Genomic DNA, 19,123 nt, shown 5'->3' on the forward strand with positions numbered 1-19,123 from the left:
TAATATATTAAAAAAATTAATTAAAAATAAAATAAAGTTTGAAACAAATGAAATAAAAATACAAATGTGCAAATGAGCTAATATATTAGAAAGTTAGAAAGTGTGCCCTCTAGGATACATTTACGTTTCTCTCTTCAAAATCGGTTTATTTGCTTAAATATCCTAGAAATCGACTAAAAACTCTAATTCTTTTTAAAACTCGCTTTTTTTTATCAAATTTAGCAAAAAAAAATTCTACCTTTGTTATATTTGCAAAATTGAAGGAAAAGATAAAAATTTCTAAATAAAAAAAATTGCGTGGATTCAATATCTTCATAATTAAAATATAGAAATTAAATTTTAAATTTCAAAAAAATATTAAGATGTCTGCATATTTAAACCTATTAAATTGTATATTTATAGACAAATAAAATATTTTTATTTTTATTATATAAACTTTTGATACATTCATATTATTTTATGATATGTTTATATCATATTTTAAATAATTTTTAACACGTATAAATTTATAAATATTAGAAAACTCTAAACTCCTTATATTGTCTGTTCTTTTTTCTACAGAGAAAATAATAATGAATTTACAAACATAAAAGATGAATATTAGTTAATTAATTTAAAACCCACACAGCTAATAAGACTAATTATTGTTAGTGATAAATGAAGGAGGGCCAGGATGTCTATGGTATGTGTAGCAGAAAAATATTTGTTGTCTAATTTTTTTTTGATGAGTAAAGGAGGGGAGACCCTAAGCACTCAAGCCCTAATCCACAGATGGAATTCTGATGGGGCGAATTCTGGGAACACGCGAGGCGTCATCATCGAAGACCTGCTTTAATAACTCTGGGCATTCCTCCAATGTTTGGAGGCCTCTGATATTGACATCAGCCATACGAGCTAGACCATTCGCAAGCATGTTTTCCTCTCTAGTTCCATGAGAAAAAGTAACATGCCAATCACGATTGATAAGCTCCATAATACTCTGGAATAGACGGTTGGCCTGACGAAACTTAGATCTTCCAGTAATGCTACGGATGATGTCAGAATTATCGCTCACAACCTCCAATCTACGGAAACCTTGGTTCCAAGCAAGGACCAAACCATCATATAAGGCCCAAAGCTCCGACATGAAAACAGAGCTAATACCCACATGATGATGAAAACCGATAATCCATGCACCATTCTCACTACGGATAACACCTCCAGCCTTCCCAAGCCCTGTTGCCGAATCCCAAGCACCGTCGACGTTGAGTTTCCTCCAATCCCTTGCAGGGGGTTGCCATCGGAAAACTCTCTGCTCAGTCCTTGTAATCTGGTGACGCCGGATAGGCCCTCCTACATCTGCATGTCTTGCCCAAGACAAACTAGATTCATATATGTCCTAAGATTCCTGCGTAACATCATTAAAAACAGAATCATTTCTTTGTTTCCAAGCAAACCAACACACTATACTAAAAATGGTGTTCCAATTAAAAGTTCCATTGTTGAATTTGCTATTCTTATTGATATTAGCTAAGAACCAATTAACAAAGTCATGAGCAAAGAAGACTCCCTGATTATTCGGCGGTATAAGCCGTTTCCGCACCAAAATAATCGCCTTACAATCACGGAGGATGTGGAGTATACTCTCCTGAGGCGCATGACATATCTGGCACAATTCATCCTTTATCAAAGTCCTCCGTTTCCTTTCCACGTTAGTTAAGAGTTTTTCCTTACATACCAGCCAAAGAAAACTCCTAATACGCTGCGGGCACTTTAGAGTCCAAATCTGCTGCCAAACAGGATCCTTATCGTCCTAAGTAAATTCCATCCTCCTAGCGTAAGCCTCAGAAACAGTCAAGACCCCATCTTTCGCCCCTTTCCAAGCTATGGAATCCGCACCTGCAAAAGGATTAGACGGGCAGACATTTTAAATATAAAGGTGGGCCAAATGAGAGAGATACATATCAAGCCTACGTCAGTCCCACTCATAATTTTGGTTAATGGCATCCACAACTTTCCACACATGAAGAATCATGACTCCGAGCTTTTTATGTTGCACGAGGGGGCCTAGCTCAGGGATCCAATTAGCATACCAAAAACTCGTCTCCTTCCCATCACCAATGGTAGGATAGATGTCAGAGCAAATATCATCCCAAATTTTGGCGAGGGATCACCAGAAGAAAGAAGCACTACCCTTAATCACACTATCCGGAATTATATCACAAACATGATACTTCTCTCTAAGGATTCTAACCCACAAATCATTTTTATTAGCTAGAACGCGAAACCCTAGCTTCGAGAGAAACGATTTGTTATGATCCTTCAGACGATGGAACCCCAGACCCCCATTGCTTAAAGGCTGACAAACAGACTTCCATTTAACCAGAGAAGTCTTAGCATCTTCATCTTTCGTTCCCCAAATGAATCGCCGAATAAGTTTCTCAATTTCCTTTATGATGCTGACAGGAAGCATAGCAGTCTGCATAATGTAGTTTGGGATAGCTGCAACCACCGACTTGGCTAGAGTAATGCGCTCCGCAAGGGAGAGAGAATTAGCATTCCACCCTGAAAGTTTACTTCTGACCCTATCAATTAAAAATTAGAAAATCGCATTCGTGACTCTCTCATGGAACAAAGGCTTTCTCAAATAAAAACCAAGATCATCCACTTTAGAGAAACCCAGCCTGTTACTAATAACAAAAGCCACCTTCGATCTTGCATTAGGAGAAAAATAAATATGCATCTTAGAAGCATTAACCTTATGACCTGAGGCCATACAAAAGCGATCAAGGATATTCGCAATCACCTCCGCTTGACCAACCTTCGCCTGACAGAAAAGGATAAGATCATCAGCAAAGAAAAGATGAGATAACGGAGTGCCATTTTTAGTAAGCACAATAGGTTCCCAGCTTTCACCCACAACGGCTTGCAAAATACTGTGACCAAGTCTTTCCATTCCTAACACAAAGAGATACGGAGACAGGGGATCACCCTGACGGATACCACGAGAGGGAACAAATTCCTCAGTCAGTGATCCGTTCCAGAGAACCTGCATATGAGGAGAAGAGGTGCAGCGCATGATAATATCAATAAGATTTTGAGGAAGATGAGCATCTATAAGAGAGTCGTGTATGAACTCCCAGCGAACTCTATCATAGGCTTTTTCTAAATCCACTTTGATCGCCATCCATCCCTCCTTCCTCTTAAGAGTTTTCATAGAATGAATAACCTCTTGGGCGATAATAGTATTATCGGTAATCTAACGACCAGGGACAAAGCTTACTTGAGTAGGGGCCACAAGTTTAGACATAACAGGCTTCAACCGTTGGACAATAACCTTAGTTACCATTTTATACAGGACTGAGCATTGACTGATAGGACGGAACTGAGACACCAATTCAGGGTTATCCACATTCGGAATGAGAACAAGCAGAGTGCGGCTAAGAAGAGGACTAATAGCTTCTCCCAAAAAATACCCTTAACCATTTGGTATATAGACGGACCAACAATATCCCACTGACTTTGGAAAAAAAGAGCATGAAAACCATCAACCCCGGGAGCTTTTAACAGTGCCATACTAAAAAGAGCCTCACGAATCTCAGCATTATGAATCGGGGCCTTAAGCGCATTGATATCAGCCGATGAGAGCAACGGGAAACCACCTCTGGAATATGACCGATCCAGAGCAGAATTGTTAGCCGTATACAGATCAGCAAAATATTTCAACATAGCTTGTTGGGGAAGATCCTTATCAAAGCACCAAGAGACCCTATCCAGCTTCAAGGTTTCAATTTAATTGCGCTTGCGACGGGCTAAAGTCTTTCTGTGAAAGTAGCTTGTATTACGGTCCCCATGAGATATCCAGGCATCTCTAGACTTGTGCTTCCAAAGCAGCTCTTCATAATCCAAAATCTCCTCAAGCTCTACACGAAGATCAATATCAAGAGAAATAAGACTAACAGTACGGTGAGATTCAAGAGCCTTTTGAGCACCCTTAATACGAGCTATAATTCTCTTTTTTCGATGACTAAGAATACCAAAGACTAATTTATTCCAGGCAATGACCTTTTCTTTAAAACACTCAGCAGCTTCCGAGGCACTACGATCAGTCATCCAGTTATCCCTCACAAAGGTAGTAAAATCAGCATGAGAAAGCCAACCCGAAAATAACCTGAAAGGGCAGTTGTGAGGATCTCTACAACCCTTGCCAACAGTAATCAGGAGCGGTCGATGATCAGACTTCAGTTTAGGAATATGGAAAACCGTAGCTGAAGAGAAAACTTGATCCCAAGCAGGGTTACATAAAAACCTATCGAGACGTTTGAACAGGTTTCTACGAGACCATGTGAATTGAGATCCCCTATAACCCATATCGCGAAGCCCTGCACTAAAGACAAATTTCTGGAACCCTGAATCCCCTCTCATATTTGAATCAACTGCCCCCTTCTACTCATCCCTGCAAAGAATAGCATTAAAATCGCCAGTAACAAGCCAAGGTTCAGATAAATTAGTAGCAATTAGATCAAGTTCTTCCCAAAGTAGCTTCCTAGAACTACGCTGAGGACTGCCACAAACAAAAGTAATGTAAGCCCATTCCGACACACTGCCTTTCCGGACCCTACAATGAATAAATTGAAAATGGTTCTGAATGATTTCGATTTGAACCGAATCATTCCAACAAACTCATATGCCACCCGCACGACCATGAGTTTCAACTCTATAAGAACGGGTAAAATTAAGCTTTGAAATAACCAAATTAGCATTATTACTACTAATCTTAGTCTCAAACAGAGTAAAAATGTCAGTATGATACCCATTAGAATATTCCCGGACAAATTTGTGAAAACGGGGGTGACCATACCCTTGAGCATTCCAAGCAAAAATATTTAAGTTCATTAAAAATATATAAGATAAGAGGGGTAGTCCAACGTTCCTAAAAATCTTGTTGGCTTTCGGAATTAAGGTCCGACATCTTGCCAGTGTCACGCACCGTCTCCGCTTCTGTCATAACATCATCGAACTTCGACAAATTGTTGAGCTTCAGCACCATATCACTAACCACATCAGTAATATTAACCAACGGGTTTGATATAGAAATTTTATTCAAATCACTAGAATTAAATGAATTATTAGGAAGAGAAATTGATTCATCAGGTGGACTCTTTGTCTGGGTTGGATCAGGTGGGTCGGCCTGCTTATAAGGTTCAGTTTGGGCCTTTTTCTGAACTGGTTGAATGACCACCACTGAGTGTTGGGCTGGGTCAAGCTCAACACGTTTGGACCGAGCAGTTTTTTTCTTGGCTTTGCGTTGCTTTCCAAAAACAACAGACTCAGCAGCATTGGGCTCCACGTCCTTGGCCTGGCTGTTAATAACCAAGCCCACGATTTCTTGCCCAGGCCCGTTATCCCCAATTTCTTTTTGAAGGAAACCAAGAGGCTCATTGCTATATTGGCCGAATTTTACCCCATTTTTGACCGAGAATGCTTTTAAATTCATCCTTGAAAAAGGATTTTTAAGCTCCTGAACAGGTTCTTTCCCTTTTTTGCTCCCAGAAATAACTCCCTTTTCTTCCCTCATATTTCTCGCTCTATCCTTCTGAAATTTCCTTTCCTTTTTCTCTTTCGGTTTCTTTCCTTTTTTTCTCCTTAATTCTTTCCTTGCTCGGCAATCTGAGAGCCATCTCTATTTTTGGCAAGTATATTAAATCTGGATCCATTAATCCGATTACCCTAAATCTCGCCAGAAATATACGAATTGCCTTATTTGGGTTGCGGTCGTTTTCGTGGTTCCACCAGAATCCACGGCCCATACGCCTCCTTCTCAACCAGATCCTCTTTCGCTGATGTCGGCACCGTCCCAAAACTTCCTACAAAAGCAGCAACACCATCCGATTTCTTGGGGTCAACCACCAGCCTAAGGCAATTAACCTTTGTGTGCCCATAGATACCACATTTGAAGCACACAATGTGCAGAGACTCATATTCAACAACCTTGATTTTGCCATTAACATGAATCCTGGTAATCAGCGGCTTCGTCAAATCAGCCACTTAAAGCATTCATGGTTCGTTCATCAATACGCACAACTTTCCCCACTGTAGCTCCAACCTCTTCCAGAATCGGTTTATGGTATAAAGAACTCTGAAGGTTTGGTATGCGAATCCAGAATACAATGCTAGTGGGAAAAGGATTCGAATGATCAAAAGATAGGGACCATGGTTGCACAGTCAGATTAACGCCAAACACCACCCACGGCCCTTCCGATAGAACACGGGAAAAATCAGCCGGATTATCAAACCCAATTTCAAAAAAACATTAGCAATTTCCACACACTTCATTGAACCCTTTGGTTTCCACAAAGAGAACAACCTATTCTGTAGAGAATTCACATTAACTCTCCGGCCCAACAATTTGATGATCATCATCAATCCCTTAACTTTGTTTGCGCGAAGAAAAAGACTTTCAGAAAACTGAATCGATGGTATGTCCTAATGGATAGAACGGTTAACATCCCCATCCTGAAAACAGAGTGTAGAATCAACCAAAGGAACAACATTTTCTAAAGAATCACGCATTATCGCATCCTTAAATGAAGGTTTTGAAAATCCCGGTGGTTGTGACCCTTCACCACCACCGTCCGGAGGCTTCTCCTCCCGGAGACGCTTGATAAACCGGTCTTCAGCCGACTGGTTAGCAGTTTGCATAAGTAGAGGAAACAGAGAGAATAATATTACTTGGAATTGTGCTGGAGATGCAAAAGCATAAAAATTATTTCAAATGTTATTATTATTTTTTGTCTAATAATAGTAGCTTTAGGTGGTTATTATATGTTGTTCGGAGAAAATGCAGTTTTGCATAGATTTTGCTAAATTTCTTTTACCAATGTTGAACTTTTTTTTTCTTCGATAGATTGACACTTAACCAAGCAGCGAAGTCTTACTAGAAAAATAAAATAATGAAAAGCAATTCGCAAACAATGCAAGCCTTACTTCTTAACACAAACAACATGCCTCCATTTCGTCCTCCACTCGCTATCTTTATTAAATAGAGTTAATATTTACGGTTTAAAAAATATAATTTATTACCGATTGAGTTTTAATTTAATTATTATTAGCATTGTTATCATTGTAAGAATCCGTGGGTTTGAATAAACTGAAACACATTATCTTTTTATTTAAGAGTTAGGAAAGACTATAAGTAGTTCTAGGCATGCTATACAAAAGAGTAGATATGATAATATCAACGTTTAAAATATATAATTTATTATTTAACTAATGTTTTTTTAAATTGTATGGTTCTATAACTGAATTTTTTTTGTTTAGAATTGAATTGCAATTATTTCAAGATATTTTTTATACAAAAAAATTTCAACATTATTATAATTTGGACTTATTTGATTCTTTTCAATGATATAATAATTAAATTGTTTCATTTAATAAATAAAGAGACTAGTTTGATCTAATCCCTATAATACAAAAACCTTTCAGATACTTTAATTTTTTTTTCTATGTGGTTTTGATTCTAATTTTTTTAAATATTTATATCTAATATGATCTGCCCTATATGGCACGTCTTTGGTCTACTGTTTCTAGCATGTCTTTTTGTTTTTAGGTTTTGTGTTTTCTTGGTTTTGGTGGCTTTAATGCAGTGTTTTGCTTGATTTTTTAGTTGATCGCGGGTTCTAATTGGTGAGAATAGAGAAGGATTTGGCTGACTTGTCGTTAGATGAGGAGGAGGAAGAGATTTTACAAGCACATGAACAAATTGGTTCTGTGGTTGAGGATACCAAGTTTTGTTTGGTGAGGTGTTTTCTAACGGCTAGTGTTATTCACTTTCCGACAATGAGAAATACAATGACAAATCTTTGGCACTTGGTTAAAGGGGTTCAGATCTCGGATTTGGGAGAGAAAAGGTTTTTGTTTAAATTTTTTCGTGAAATAGATATAGAGCGTGTTGTTAATGAGACTCCTTGGACTTTTAATAATCATTTCTTAATGATTCGCTGTTTAGAGAAGGGAGAAGATTCGTTAAAGGCTCCCCTAATTTTTACTTATTTCTGGATTCAAATTCATGATGTACCATAGGGTTTTCGTAGTGAAGCAATGGCAAGGCAACTTGGTGTTTTCCTTGGAAAATTTGTGAAGTACGACAATGCTAGTTTAGGAAAAGGTTTTGGAATTTCTTACGGGTTAGGGTTTATTTGGGTGTTTGTCGTCCATTGAAGAGGAAAAAAAGGTTATGTTTTCCCCAAAAATTATGGTTATGTTACTTTTAAATATGAGAGATTGACATTGTTTTACTTCTTTTGTGGTTGTCTAAAGCATGACGATTCTTTTTGCTCAGCAAGAATGCCCTTAAGGGTTGAGGCAGCTAAGATGGGATGGGATTTGTCGTTACGAGCCCAATCTAAAAGGGCTCTGACAATGAATATCATATGGCTTAAAGAGGAAGAAGTAGGGGAGAAAAGGTAATTCTATTGAGAAGCATAATTTTGGAAGGCGAAATTGGGGTGAATGGGATGAGGGAATTTCTACCACTAGCATCGATCCTATATTGGATGTGAATCTAAAAGGTGATCTATGTTCTACAGTGGCTATTATAGGGAAATTTAAGAAGTCTCGGGGTTAAACAACTATGGATCATGACTTGGAAGAATCAGCTATAGAAAGGGGCAAGGAAAAGAAGTGGGCCAAAAGAGAAAGTGATGTTTGCACAAATGAGACGAATATGGGGTCTTTGGTGGTTAGAGAAGAGAAGAGGATAGGACGAAACTACCTTTTATCGACGATTGCCAAAGGGCAAGCCAACCGATCACAATGAAAGCATGAACATCTGTGGTTTAAGGAGTCTACGGGCCGTTAGAAGACTTCTGCATGTGCTGAAGATGTATAACCCCCAAGTTGTCTTCTTTATGGAGACTAAATTAAATACAATACAAATGGAAAAGGTTCTGAGGAAGTGTGGTTTCTTGCATGGTATTGGGTGTCGACAATGGGTTCGAGAGGAAAGCTTTGTCTAGCATGGAATGAGGATATTTCTATCAGTCTCAAAAGTTATTCTAGTGACCACATTGATGTTGTGATAGTAGAAAGTGATGAGAGTTTAAGGTGGTGGTTAATCAAGTTTTATGGGTCACCATACGCGACTAAAGAGATAAGTCATAACATCTGTTGCATAATCTAAGGCACAATCAAGAGCTTCTTTAGTTGGTGTGTGGGGATTTTAACAAGATTTGTACGCATTTGAAAAAGTATAAGGGGTGTCGAGAAAGGAGGGGAGAATAAAAGCTTTTAGAAGAGCATTAGAGAATTGTTAGTTAATAGATATTGGATATTCCGATGTGTGGTTTACATGGGAAATGAGAAATTTGCCTAAGACAAATATTAAAAAGAGACTGGATAAGGTTGTGGCTAATGCTAAATAGTTGGAGATGTTTCCTAGTGCAATGATTCAACATCTTCACATTTTTTCTCTAATCATTGTCCACTCCTTATTCACACTAAACAAGAACCTACAAATTAGTTAAGAGAAAGTTTTGGTTTCAGGCTTAAGGCTTAGTGGGTTTTGGAGGACTCGTTTAAAGAAGAAATGAAGTTTTTATGAGAGTCAACATCCGATGAACTGTTAAGTAGGCTTGAATAATTGAAATTTGGCCTGATCAAATGGACTAGCTTGATAAATTCTAAAAAGAAATGCCTCAAAAAGGAGTTGATGGAAAAACTTGAAAAGTTGGCACAAAAGGAGTTAGATGATGAGAATCTTGCTCAAATCATTGATAAGAAAATCCAACTAAATTTGGAAATTGATAAAGACAAAATGTATTAGGAACAAAAAGTAAGGACAAATTGGTTAAAAGTGAAGGACAAAAACACATTTTTCTTTCACAATTATGTTTTTTGTCGTAGGCAAAAGAATTTAATTCAATGTTTGGTGAATAGATATGGGAGGGAAACCAAATACGAGGAAGAAATGAAGGAAATTGCTCAAAGTTATTTTTAAGATCTTTTTTCTTCGGATGGTGTCAAAAATTCTACACATATTCTTTCAGAGGTTGAACCATTGATCTCAACTGAAGTGAATCAAAGGTTATTATCTCGTTATTCAAAGGATGAGGTTGCTGCAGATTTAAAAGAGATAGGGCCAACTAAGGCTCTAGGGGAATATGAGTTTCTAACTTAGTTCTTTCAAAGATGCTGGCATATTATGGGAAATTACATCTCACACTATTGCCTAAATATCCTTAATGAAGGTATGGATCTTGAACTATTGAATGTTACTAATATTGTGTTGATCCCTAAATGTCCTAATCCAACAAATCTTGGTAACTTTAGGTATATTAGCCTATGTAATGTTCTTTATAAGTTGATAACAAAGATGATTGTAAATCGACTCAAAGATGTATTGGAGTTGTATATTGATAGTGCTCAATGTGCTTTTATTCCTGTAAGGCTAATTTCAGATAATATTCTTTTAGCCAATGAGATTTTGCATACTTTTCAACAAAAATAAGGGGAAAAAGGGCTTATGCCTTTAAAATTAAATATGAGCAAAGCTTATAACAAAGTTGAATGATAATTTTTGAAGGAAATAATAATGCGTATGAGTTTTGATGGGAAATGGATTGATATTGTTATTAGGTGTATTACTTCAGTTTCCTACTTGGTTATTATGAATGGAAAAACTGGTAAAAGATTTAGACCCAGTCAAAAGCTTCAATATAGAGATCCATTAAGCCATTTTCTTTTCTTGTTTTGTAGTTATTGTCTATCAATATTTATGAGGTTAGCCATGGGAGATGACTTGTTAAGAGGCGCAAATGCAAATAGAAGTGGGCCTCAAATTTTGCATTTGTAATTTGCAAATTATTGTATTTTATTTAAAGAAACTACTGCTAAAAAAATGCATAAGTTAAAAGGGATACTAAAGGAGTACAAAAGACGTTTAGGGTAATGTGTAAAATTTAATAAATCCACAATTTTTTATAGCTCAAATACGAATGAGGGGGACAAACGAATTGTATCAAGTATTCTAGGAATGCGGTCATCTAATAACCCTGAAAGATATTTAGGGTTGCCCAACATGGTGGGTAAATGCAAAAAGGCTTCTATTCAGTTTCTTAAAGATCGATTTAAATTGAGGATAGAAAATTGGAGTACTCAATTTCTATCCCAAAGAGGTAAGAAAGTGTTCATAAAATTAGTTTTGCAAGCTATCCCTACTTATTTGATGGGGTTCTTTTTACTCCTTAAATCTTTTTTTTATGGAGAATTAGAAAATATCATGACAAAATACTAGTAGTAAAAAGGTCTCGATAAAAAGGGGATTCATTAGTGTGGTTGAAAGAATTTGTGCAATTAAAAGGATTTTGAATGGATGGGATTCCACAATCTTACTAGATTTAATATCGCATTATTGGCAAAACAGGAGTGGCGTCTTATCAATTATCCCAATTCACTTTTAGCTCATGTATTAAAAGTTAAATATTTCCCAAATTCTAAACATTTCCCAAATTTAGACTTTTTGCATGCAAAGTTAGGTAATTTACCTTCGCTTACTTGGAAGAGTATGTAGGCTGCTAAAGAGCTCTTGCAAAGTGGGTTGTGTTGGAGAGTTGGTTTAGGGGAAAGAATTTCCATTCCAAATGATGTGTGGCTTTCTAGCTCTGCCTGTTACAGAATTAACGAGTCAGTTGGCAATGAGAAGCTAGTCTGGGTTTCAAACTTAATTAACAATATTGATAGGAAGTGAAAAGCAAATCTAATTAATAATACCTTTTCAGAAGAAGTTGTGACTATGATCCTCTGAATTCCTTTAGCACAATAAGCTCACGATGACTTACTGGTTTGAAAGGGTGAATTGTCTGGGGAATTTTCTGTTCGAAGTGCCTATAAATTATTACATAGAAATGATTCTTTCTCAAATACAAATTTAACACGAGATGACAACACTAACACCATGTTTGGTTGGGTGTATTGGCTATGCCAATTCACCCCTAATCGGTGGGCCCCACTTAAGCTCCCTTTATTCCGTTGTTTGGTTCATGGTAATGCTATTACGGGTGTAATCCATTACTGCCCTAATCGGTGAAATCCACCGATTTGTAATACAACCCTTTTGCTCAGATTAGGTGCTGCATCCAAATCCCTCCCTGTTTTACCCTCCCAATTGGCTTCCCCATTCCGTCGCCTCTTCATTCGTTCTACCTTCGTTCTACCTTTGCCTCCCGATTGGCTTCCCCATTCCTTCGCCTCTTCCTCTTCCTCTGTCTCTCAACCTCTTCTTTTCTTTTTCTTTACAACCAGTTACTCTTTCGTTTTGCCTTTTCAACCAGTCGACCTTTTTCTTTTCTTTTTCTCTGTGTCACTCCTTCGATTGCTCTCAATTGATGGGTTTCCAGGTTACTGCTACTGAAAGGTAAAGGTTTCTAACTCTCTTTTGCTCTCAATTATCCTGTAATTGTTCTAACTCTCTTCTTCTCTCTGTACTGAGTTTTAATGGTTGTCTTGTTAGTGTCTTCTTCATTGCACTTTCAGGGCCTGATCATATAAACTTCATCGAAACACGGAATCTTTTGTTTCTTCTTCTCTTTTGCTAGAGTTTTTGCTTTAATTTTCAGTAAAAATTTCTTACTAATCTTTGATTTTGGTTGTTTTCTCATTGGTTGATCTTTACGGCCCTCATGGAATCAAAGACCTGAAAGTTTAAAGGGAATTTTCCTTACTTTCTTGATAAAATTTAATTTAAAACATTCCAATAATTTTTTCCACCTTGTGATTGGTAATTTTCCACTTCTTAATTCTTTTTGAATAATTGAGTTATCTACTTCGTTATTAGATGATTATTGTTATGATTATTTGAAGAACAGCAACTTGTGTACATGGAGTTTATTTTGTTCTAATTGCGTGACAGGTTTTCGATGCTTAGTTGCATGTTAAACAGAAATCCAGAATGATCCTATCAATGCAAGAAAAGTCACAGTTTATTCCAATTTACAATCATTTTTTTCTTTTTCTATGTGTCTTTTTATCTTGTTAGGATTAGACTTGCTCATATTCAACCAAACAGTTGATTTGCTATTACACCTCTAATCCAATACAGCTCTAATCCAATACACCTCTAATCCAATACAGCGAACCAAACGTTAGGTAATTTCTACAAGAACTTATAAAAATTACAGATCCCATCTAAAATTAAAATTATGCTATGAAAAACTTTTTGGTATTTTTTTCCTACTTTGGCTAATTTATTTTCTAAAAGGTTGGTGGCAAATGCCCTTTGTCCCAAATGCAAAGGTGCAATAAAAGATCTTCTCCATATTTTTTGAGATTGTCCTACATCAGTAGAGGTATGGGTTCATTTAAATCTCAACTGGATATTATCAAACTTAGTTACGAATTATAAAGAGTCGATTACCTAGATTTTCAGAAAAAGTACGGACAAGCAGTTTAGGACGTTCTATTGTTCCATATGGGCTATATGGACAAACAAAAACCGATTAGTAAATGAAAAGAAACAGTTCAATGGGAAGGAAATAGGTGAATGGGTAGTTTGGTATATTTGTGAACTAGAAAGAATTGAAGAAAAAAATATTACCAGATCGAGAGGAAATGAGAAATGGAACCCTCTAACTGATTCGTTGATTAAAATCAACTTTGATGCATCATTCAATCAAACGCATGCCAAAGTGGGTTAGAGGGTTGTTGCCAGAAATGCATCGGCTGAGATAATTGCCTCCAAAATGGTTTTCTACATTGAGGTTGCGTCCCTGTTTACGGCAGAAGGCTATGCATGCCTTCGAGTGTTGTTATTGGGAATGTAGTTAAGATTCCGAGAAATGGTAGTGGAAGGCGATGCAAGGACAATAATAATAAAAATGTCAGTCAAATCTTCAAGATAAATCTGAAATAAGAGCTATTATATGAAACATTCAACAAATAAAATAAAGATTTCAAAGGATCTAGTTTAAGCATGTGCCCCAGATCTACGAACACTCTTGCACATGTTCTGGCCACTAAAAGTTTGAAAAGGGATGGAGAAGATTACCTGGAAGGAGTACCAAACTTCTTCGCTGAAGCCATGAAAAGAAGAAGACCAAGAGAACTTGACTGAAGGGGGATGCTGTGGAAGGCTCTGAAAGGGATAATAGTAACTGATAGGGTTTGTTTTTGGAAAGTTGCTAGCTTTTGGAAACTGGACTGAGTGAGGGGATATGATTGAGACTTTCTCAGAAGTGGGTGCCAATTGGTATATCTAATTGGAAATTGTTTTTGTAATGCCCAATTTTAGCCCAGGCTCACAAAAAAATAATAAACCCAAAATAATAAAACAAAGTCTAAGTCCAGTACAAAATTATATCATTTCTCCCGATCAGAATAGCTCATTACTTGAAAAGGTTGAAGGTTCATCTACAAGCTTATGGAAACATAACCTTCAAGAATATGCAATCTTAGATATCATATATGCAATCTTAGATATGATATGCAATCTTAAAAGATATGATTTTGTAATCTTAGAGATTTAATTTGTAGATACCCTTTAATCTTAGCCGTTGATATAATTGATCTGTACCGTTGGATTTGGAGAGGCTCAACTATAAATAGAGGCCTCTCCCTTCATTGTAAAGAGAGGAGTGGGGAGTAATAATAATTCTTAAGAGTATTCACTCAAATTTCTCTCTCTATTGCGTTCTTATTTTTTGTAGCTTGTTCTTATTTTGTTGATTTGTGTATAATTTATTTATTGATTTGTATATTGTTGATTTCAAATCTCTTTTTCCCTTTTTATTCATTTTCAAATTCATTATTTTCAAATTAGTTTACATTTTATTTTGCCTTATATTTTTTTATTTTATACTCTTTGTTTTAAATTCATTGGTCTTTTATTATTGATGCTATTTAATCCTCTATTTGTTATTTATTTATTATTAAATTAATTATTTTAATATTATTAATACTATTATGTGGCATCATTAATCTTGTATCATTATTATTTACTTTTTTTAGGCCTTTAAATTTCAAATTTTGTTATATATATGCATGTATACATACATACGTTTTATAATATATACATATACGTACACATTTTTTAATTTTTTATAAATATATATATACACATACTTTTATATATTTTCTATGTTTCATAATTTTATATATATACTTATATTTTTTTTACATATTAAAATATGTATATTTATATTTTTTTATTTTTTATAATTCACATACATATATATTTTTCTTATATGTACATATACATATTTTTATATTTTATAATTTTTATCTATTTTCTTTGTTATTATTATCGCTTTACTTTATGTTTATTTATTTATTTATTCACATTACCATTATTATCATTATTATATTCTTTAAATGTTTCGGTTTTATTTGTTTATTTACTTCATATTGTGTATACATGATTGATTTGTTTTTTATTTATCTTTTCATTATTATTATTATTATTAGTATTAGTATTAGTATTAGTATTAGTATTATTATTATTATTATTATTATTATTATTATTATTGTTGTTGTTGTTGTTGTTCTTGATCATGCTATTTATATTTATATTATCACAATTGTTACTCCGTTATATAATTGTTACCCAAATTCGTATAAAGAGAGTTTTGAAAAATAAAGGCAATACTCGGTATTTAGAATTGTGATAGCCCGAAATAGGGCCTAATCGGAATAGTGGTTTCGTAACCACAAATCCAAAGTGAAATAGTTTAATTTTATAAATTTTTATTAGTTACTGATTGATTGAAATATTGTGTGAAAATATGGATAGGAAATTTTAATGCTTTAGTGCTTAATTGAATTTTTAGGACTAAATTGAGAAAAATGCAAAGTGTGTCTAATTAGTGATTAAATGACTTAATTGAATTATTGCATGAAATTGGAAGTGTTTAAGTGGCAATTAGACCATAAATTAGTGTTATGGACACAAAAGGGTATTTCTAGAAAAATATCTAAGTAATGGGTCAAGGGCATTTTTGTCCAAATTGGGTAAAAGACAAAATAAAGAGAAAATAAATGTCCATCTTCTTCAAAAAAATCAGAAGCTTGCTGCCGAAAGTTTCAGGTTACCATAGTTAGGGGTTTTGATTTTCCTAAGCTCAATTGTAAGTGATTTCTTGCCCCGTTTTTAATTATTTTCGTATTTTTATGCTTATTGAAGCTTGAATTTCATGTTTCTACCATTTAATTTAAATGAAATTAAAGTTTAAAAATTGACCCATTCATGATATAATTGTAAATTGATTAGTGATGTTAGATAATGAATGTTTGAAGTGTTAATTACAAGTTTTACTAGATGAATTTCAATGAAAAATGTTGAAAAAAGGGCTAAATTGTGAAAGATGGTACAGTGTGCATAAAGTTGTGATTTTGTGAAATTGAGGCCCGTTATGAGCATCAAATATGATTTAGTGAAGTTTGAAATTTAAGAATTTAGAGAATTTTATTTTTACGAGCTTAGGGACAAAAGTGGAATTTTTGAAAAGTTATGGGGAAAAATGTAAATGTGTCAAAATGTTGTGTATGAATTGTATTTGAATGGAATATTGATAAAATGTATTAAATTGTGTTAATATAGATCAAGAAAGAAGAAATAGTGCAAGTGATCGGGGAAAAGAGAAAGTTATCGACTAAATTACAAAAATAGTCGTTTTGCATCCGAGGTAAGTTATATGTAAATAATAGTTATATTTGTATAAATTGTGAATTATATTTGATATGTGAATTAATATTGAATGTGGAAGGAAAGTTGTTCATGAATTATTCAAGTGATAAAGTGTTGAAAATAAAGTGTTAAGTGTAAATTCCCGGTTGAACTTAGGAATAGAATTGGATACAAGTGACATGTCACTAGAGACCAGTGTTACAGTGTTACAGTGAGTCCCAGGTGCTGGGTGATCTAGCATGTGTTGCAGACACCTAACAGCTTGTGTGAGCAGGCCCGTGGACATTTCCAGTGTTATTGATCAGTGGTAGCTTCGGCTACATGTCAGTGGTAGCTTTGGCTACATCCAGTGGTAGCTTCGGCTACATATCAGTGGTAGCTTCGGCTACATACGAGTGTGGCACTTATGTGCTAAATCTCTACGTATCCGTGTATATTCCAAGTGTTCAACGGGATTAATAATGAATTAAAGTGAATATGAAATGTTAAGTGTGAAAATGTATATGCAAGTGAATTGGTAAGATCGTGTATGTGTAAGTGATTGAAATTGCTAAGAAATGTTTTGATTAGTTATATGTTAAAAGTGTTAATTATTAATTGAGTAATTATTGTTTACATGTAACTTACTAAGCTATTTATAGCTTACACATCTCTTTCTTTCCTTTGTTTTATAGTGATTTGAACTTGATCGAATAGTGGACCGTCGGAGCTCGTATCACACTATCATAACCGTCTCGGTATTATGTGCTTTTCAAAATGTTTAAACTATGGCATGTATAGAGTCTTAATCATTTTGAGCATGTCCAAATGATATGGCTAATGTTAGCTATTGAAGTAGTTATTAAAGAATATGTTTTGGAGTTATGTATGTTTAAATGGTAACTAATTCAAAGCAGCAGTTTCTTTGACAGCAGTAGTGACGTGAATGTGAAAAAATCACCATAAATAGTAGAAATGGAATTAGAGGGTGAATGATATATAGAATTAAAGCTTATCAAGTCTATTTTTACATGAAAGAAACGGTGTAGGCAAAGGAATTTTATATTTTGAGATATTTAAATTTTAGTGAGACAGGGTCAAAATGGTTTTTGAAGTCCCCTGTTCTAACTTTAGAAAATCATTATAAATTGTACAGAAATAATTATAGGTCATAATTTATATGTTTAGATTCCTTAGTGAGTCTATTTTCAAAATAAATTAATGGTAACCTTATATGAATTCTGTACAATTAGATATTTGATTTTTAGCACCAAGAGGTCAGATCTGTCGAGCTGTGAAACAGGGGATACTTTAATGAATAAACTGTACTAATGTGCTAAGTCAAAAATTCTGAAAATTTTATGGTAAGTAGGAATATGAGTCCAGTTTCACGGAAAATTTACGGATTTAAATTTTGAGTTTCGTAACTCAAGTTATAATTAAATTAGTGACAGTTGCGCAAGTGGACAGTGTTGTTATGAACAGTGAATTTAATTTTAAAAGCAAATTTTTATGCTCCGAATCGGTAAGTTAAATTGGATGACATCTCGTACTCGATTCCGGAGACGGTCTCGGGTAAGGGGTGTTACATTTAGTGGTATCAGAGCTACGGTTTAGTCGATTCTCGGACTAACGTAGCGAGTGTAATAGACTATCTATACATGCCATAATTGAATAATGATAGTGTGACGACTCCTGACATCTTAAAATGTTTTTTTTATAGTAATGGATTCTAACCGAGATACAGCTGATGATGCTCAAAGTAATGTGCCTGTTGAAAGTCGATTCGAGACTCAGGGTTAAGGAGATGAGGCTCGAGAAGCTTTTCTCCAAATGATGAACAATTGGTACACTGAGTTTGTTAGAACTAATCCTAGTGCTCAACCTCCTCCGCCCCCTCCTATTCCTCAAGCTGTTCCCATAGCTCCTCAACAAACTGAAGTGTTAAAATTGTCAAAGCCTCCAGTGGACAAAATTCGAAAGTATGGAGCCGAAGAGTTCCGAGCTAATGTAAATGATGATCCTGAAAGAGCAGAGTTCTGGCTTGATAATACTATCAGAGTGTTGGATGAATTATCTTGTACTCCAGAAGAAAGTCTCAAATGTGCTATCTCATTGCTGAGGGATTCGGCTTATAATTGGTGGAAAACTTTAGTGTCAGTGGTGCCTAAAGAGAAAGTTACATGGGACTTCTTTCAAGAAGAATTCCGGAAGAAGTATGTGAGTCAGCGTTTCATTGATCAAAAGAGAAAAGAGTTTCTTGAATTGAAACAAGGGCGCATGACGGTAGCCGAATATGAGCGAGAATTTGTCAAATTAAGCAAGTATGCCCAAGAGTGTGTATCTAATGAAGCTACATTGTGTAAAAGGTTTGAAGATGGATTAAACGAGGATATCCGATTGCTAGTGGGAATTCTTGAAATTAAAGAGTTAGTGGTACTAGTTGAAAGAGCTATCAAGGCTGAAGAATTGAGCAAAGAGAAAAGAAAG

The 19,123-nt window shown here is 35.2% G+C and overlaps 1 long non-coding RNA gene across 2 annotated transcripts; it reads right to left on the reverse strand.

The window, feature by feature from the left end:
* Window positions 1–513: 513 nt before the first annotated feature.
* On the reverse strand, window positions 514–14,253 carry LOC107911384 (uncharacterized). Of its 2 annotated transcripts, XR_001687861.2 has the most exons (6): window positions 14,021–14,253; window positions 13,571–13,769; window positions 13,391–13,449; window positions 11,749–11,862; window positions 11,523–11,643; window positions 514–1,878 (listed from the first exon to the last, which is right to left on the reverse strand). It is a non-coding gene; the product is annotated as an uncharacterized lncRNA (long non-coding RNA). The 2 variants fall into 2 exon arrangements; XR_005921255.1 differs by lacking the exons at window positions 11,749–11,862; window positions 13,391–13,449 and having other exon boundaries at window positions 11,523–11,639; window positions 14,021–14,240.
* Window positions 14,254–19,123: the final 4,870 nt, after the last annotated feature.

The sequence above is a fragment of the Gossypium hirsutum genome, chromosome D11, assembly GCF_007990345.1.
Source record: "Gossypium hirsutum isolate 1008001.06 chromosome D11, Gossypium_hirsutum_v2.1, whole genome shotgun sequence".
Taxonomy (NCBI): domain Eukaryota; kingdom Viridiplantae; phylum Streptophyta; class Magnoliopsida; order Malvales; family Malvaceae; genus Gossypium; species Gossypium hirsutum.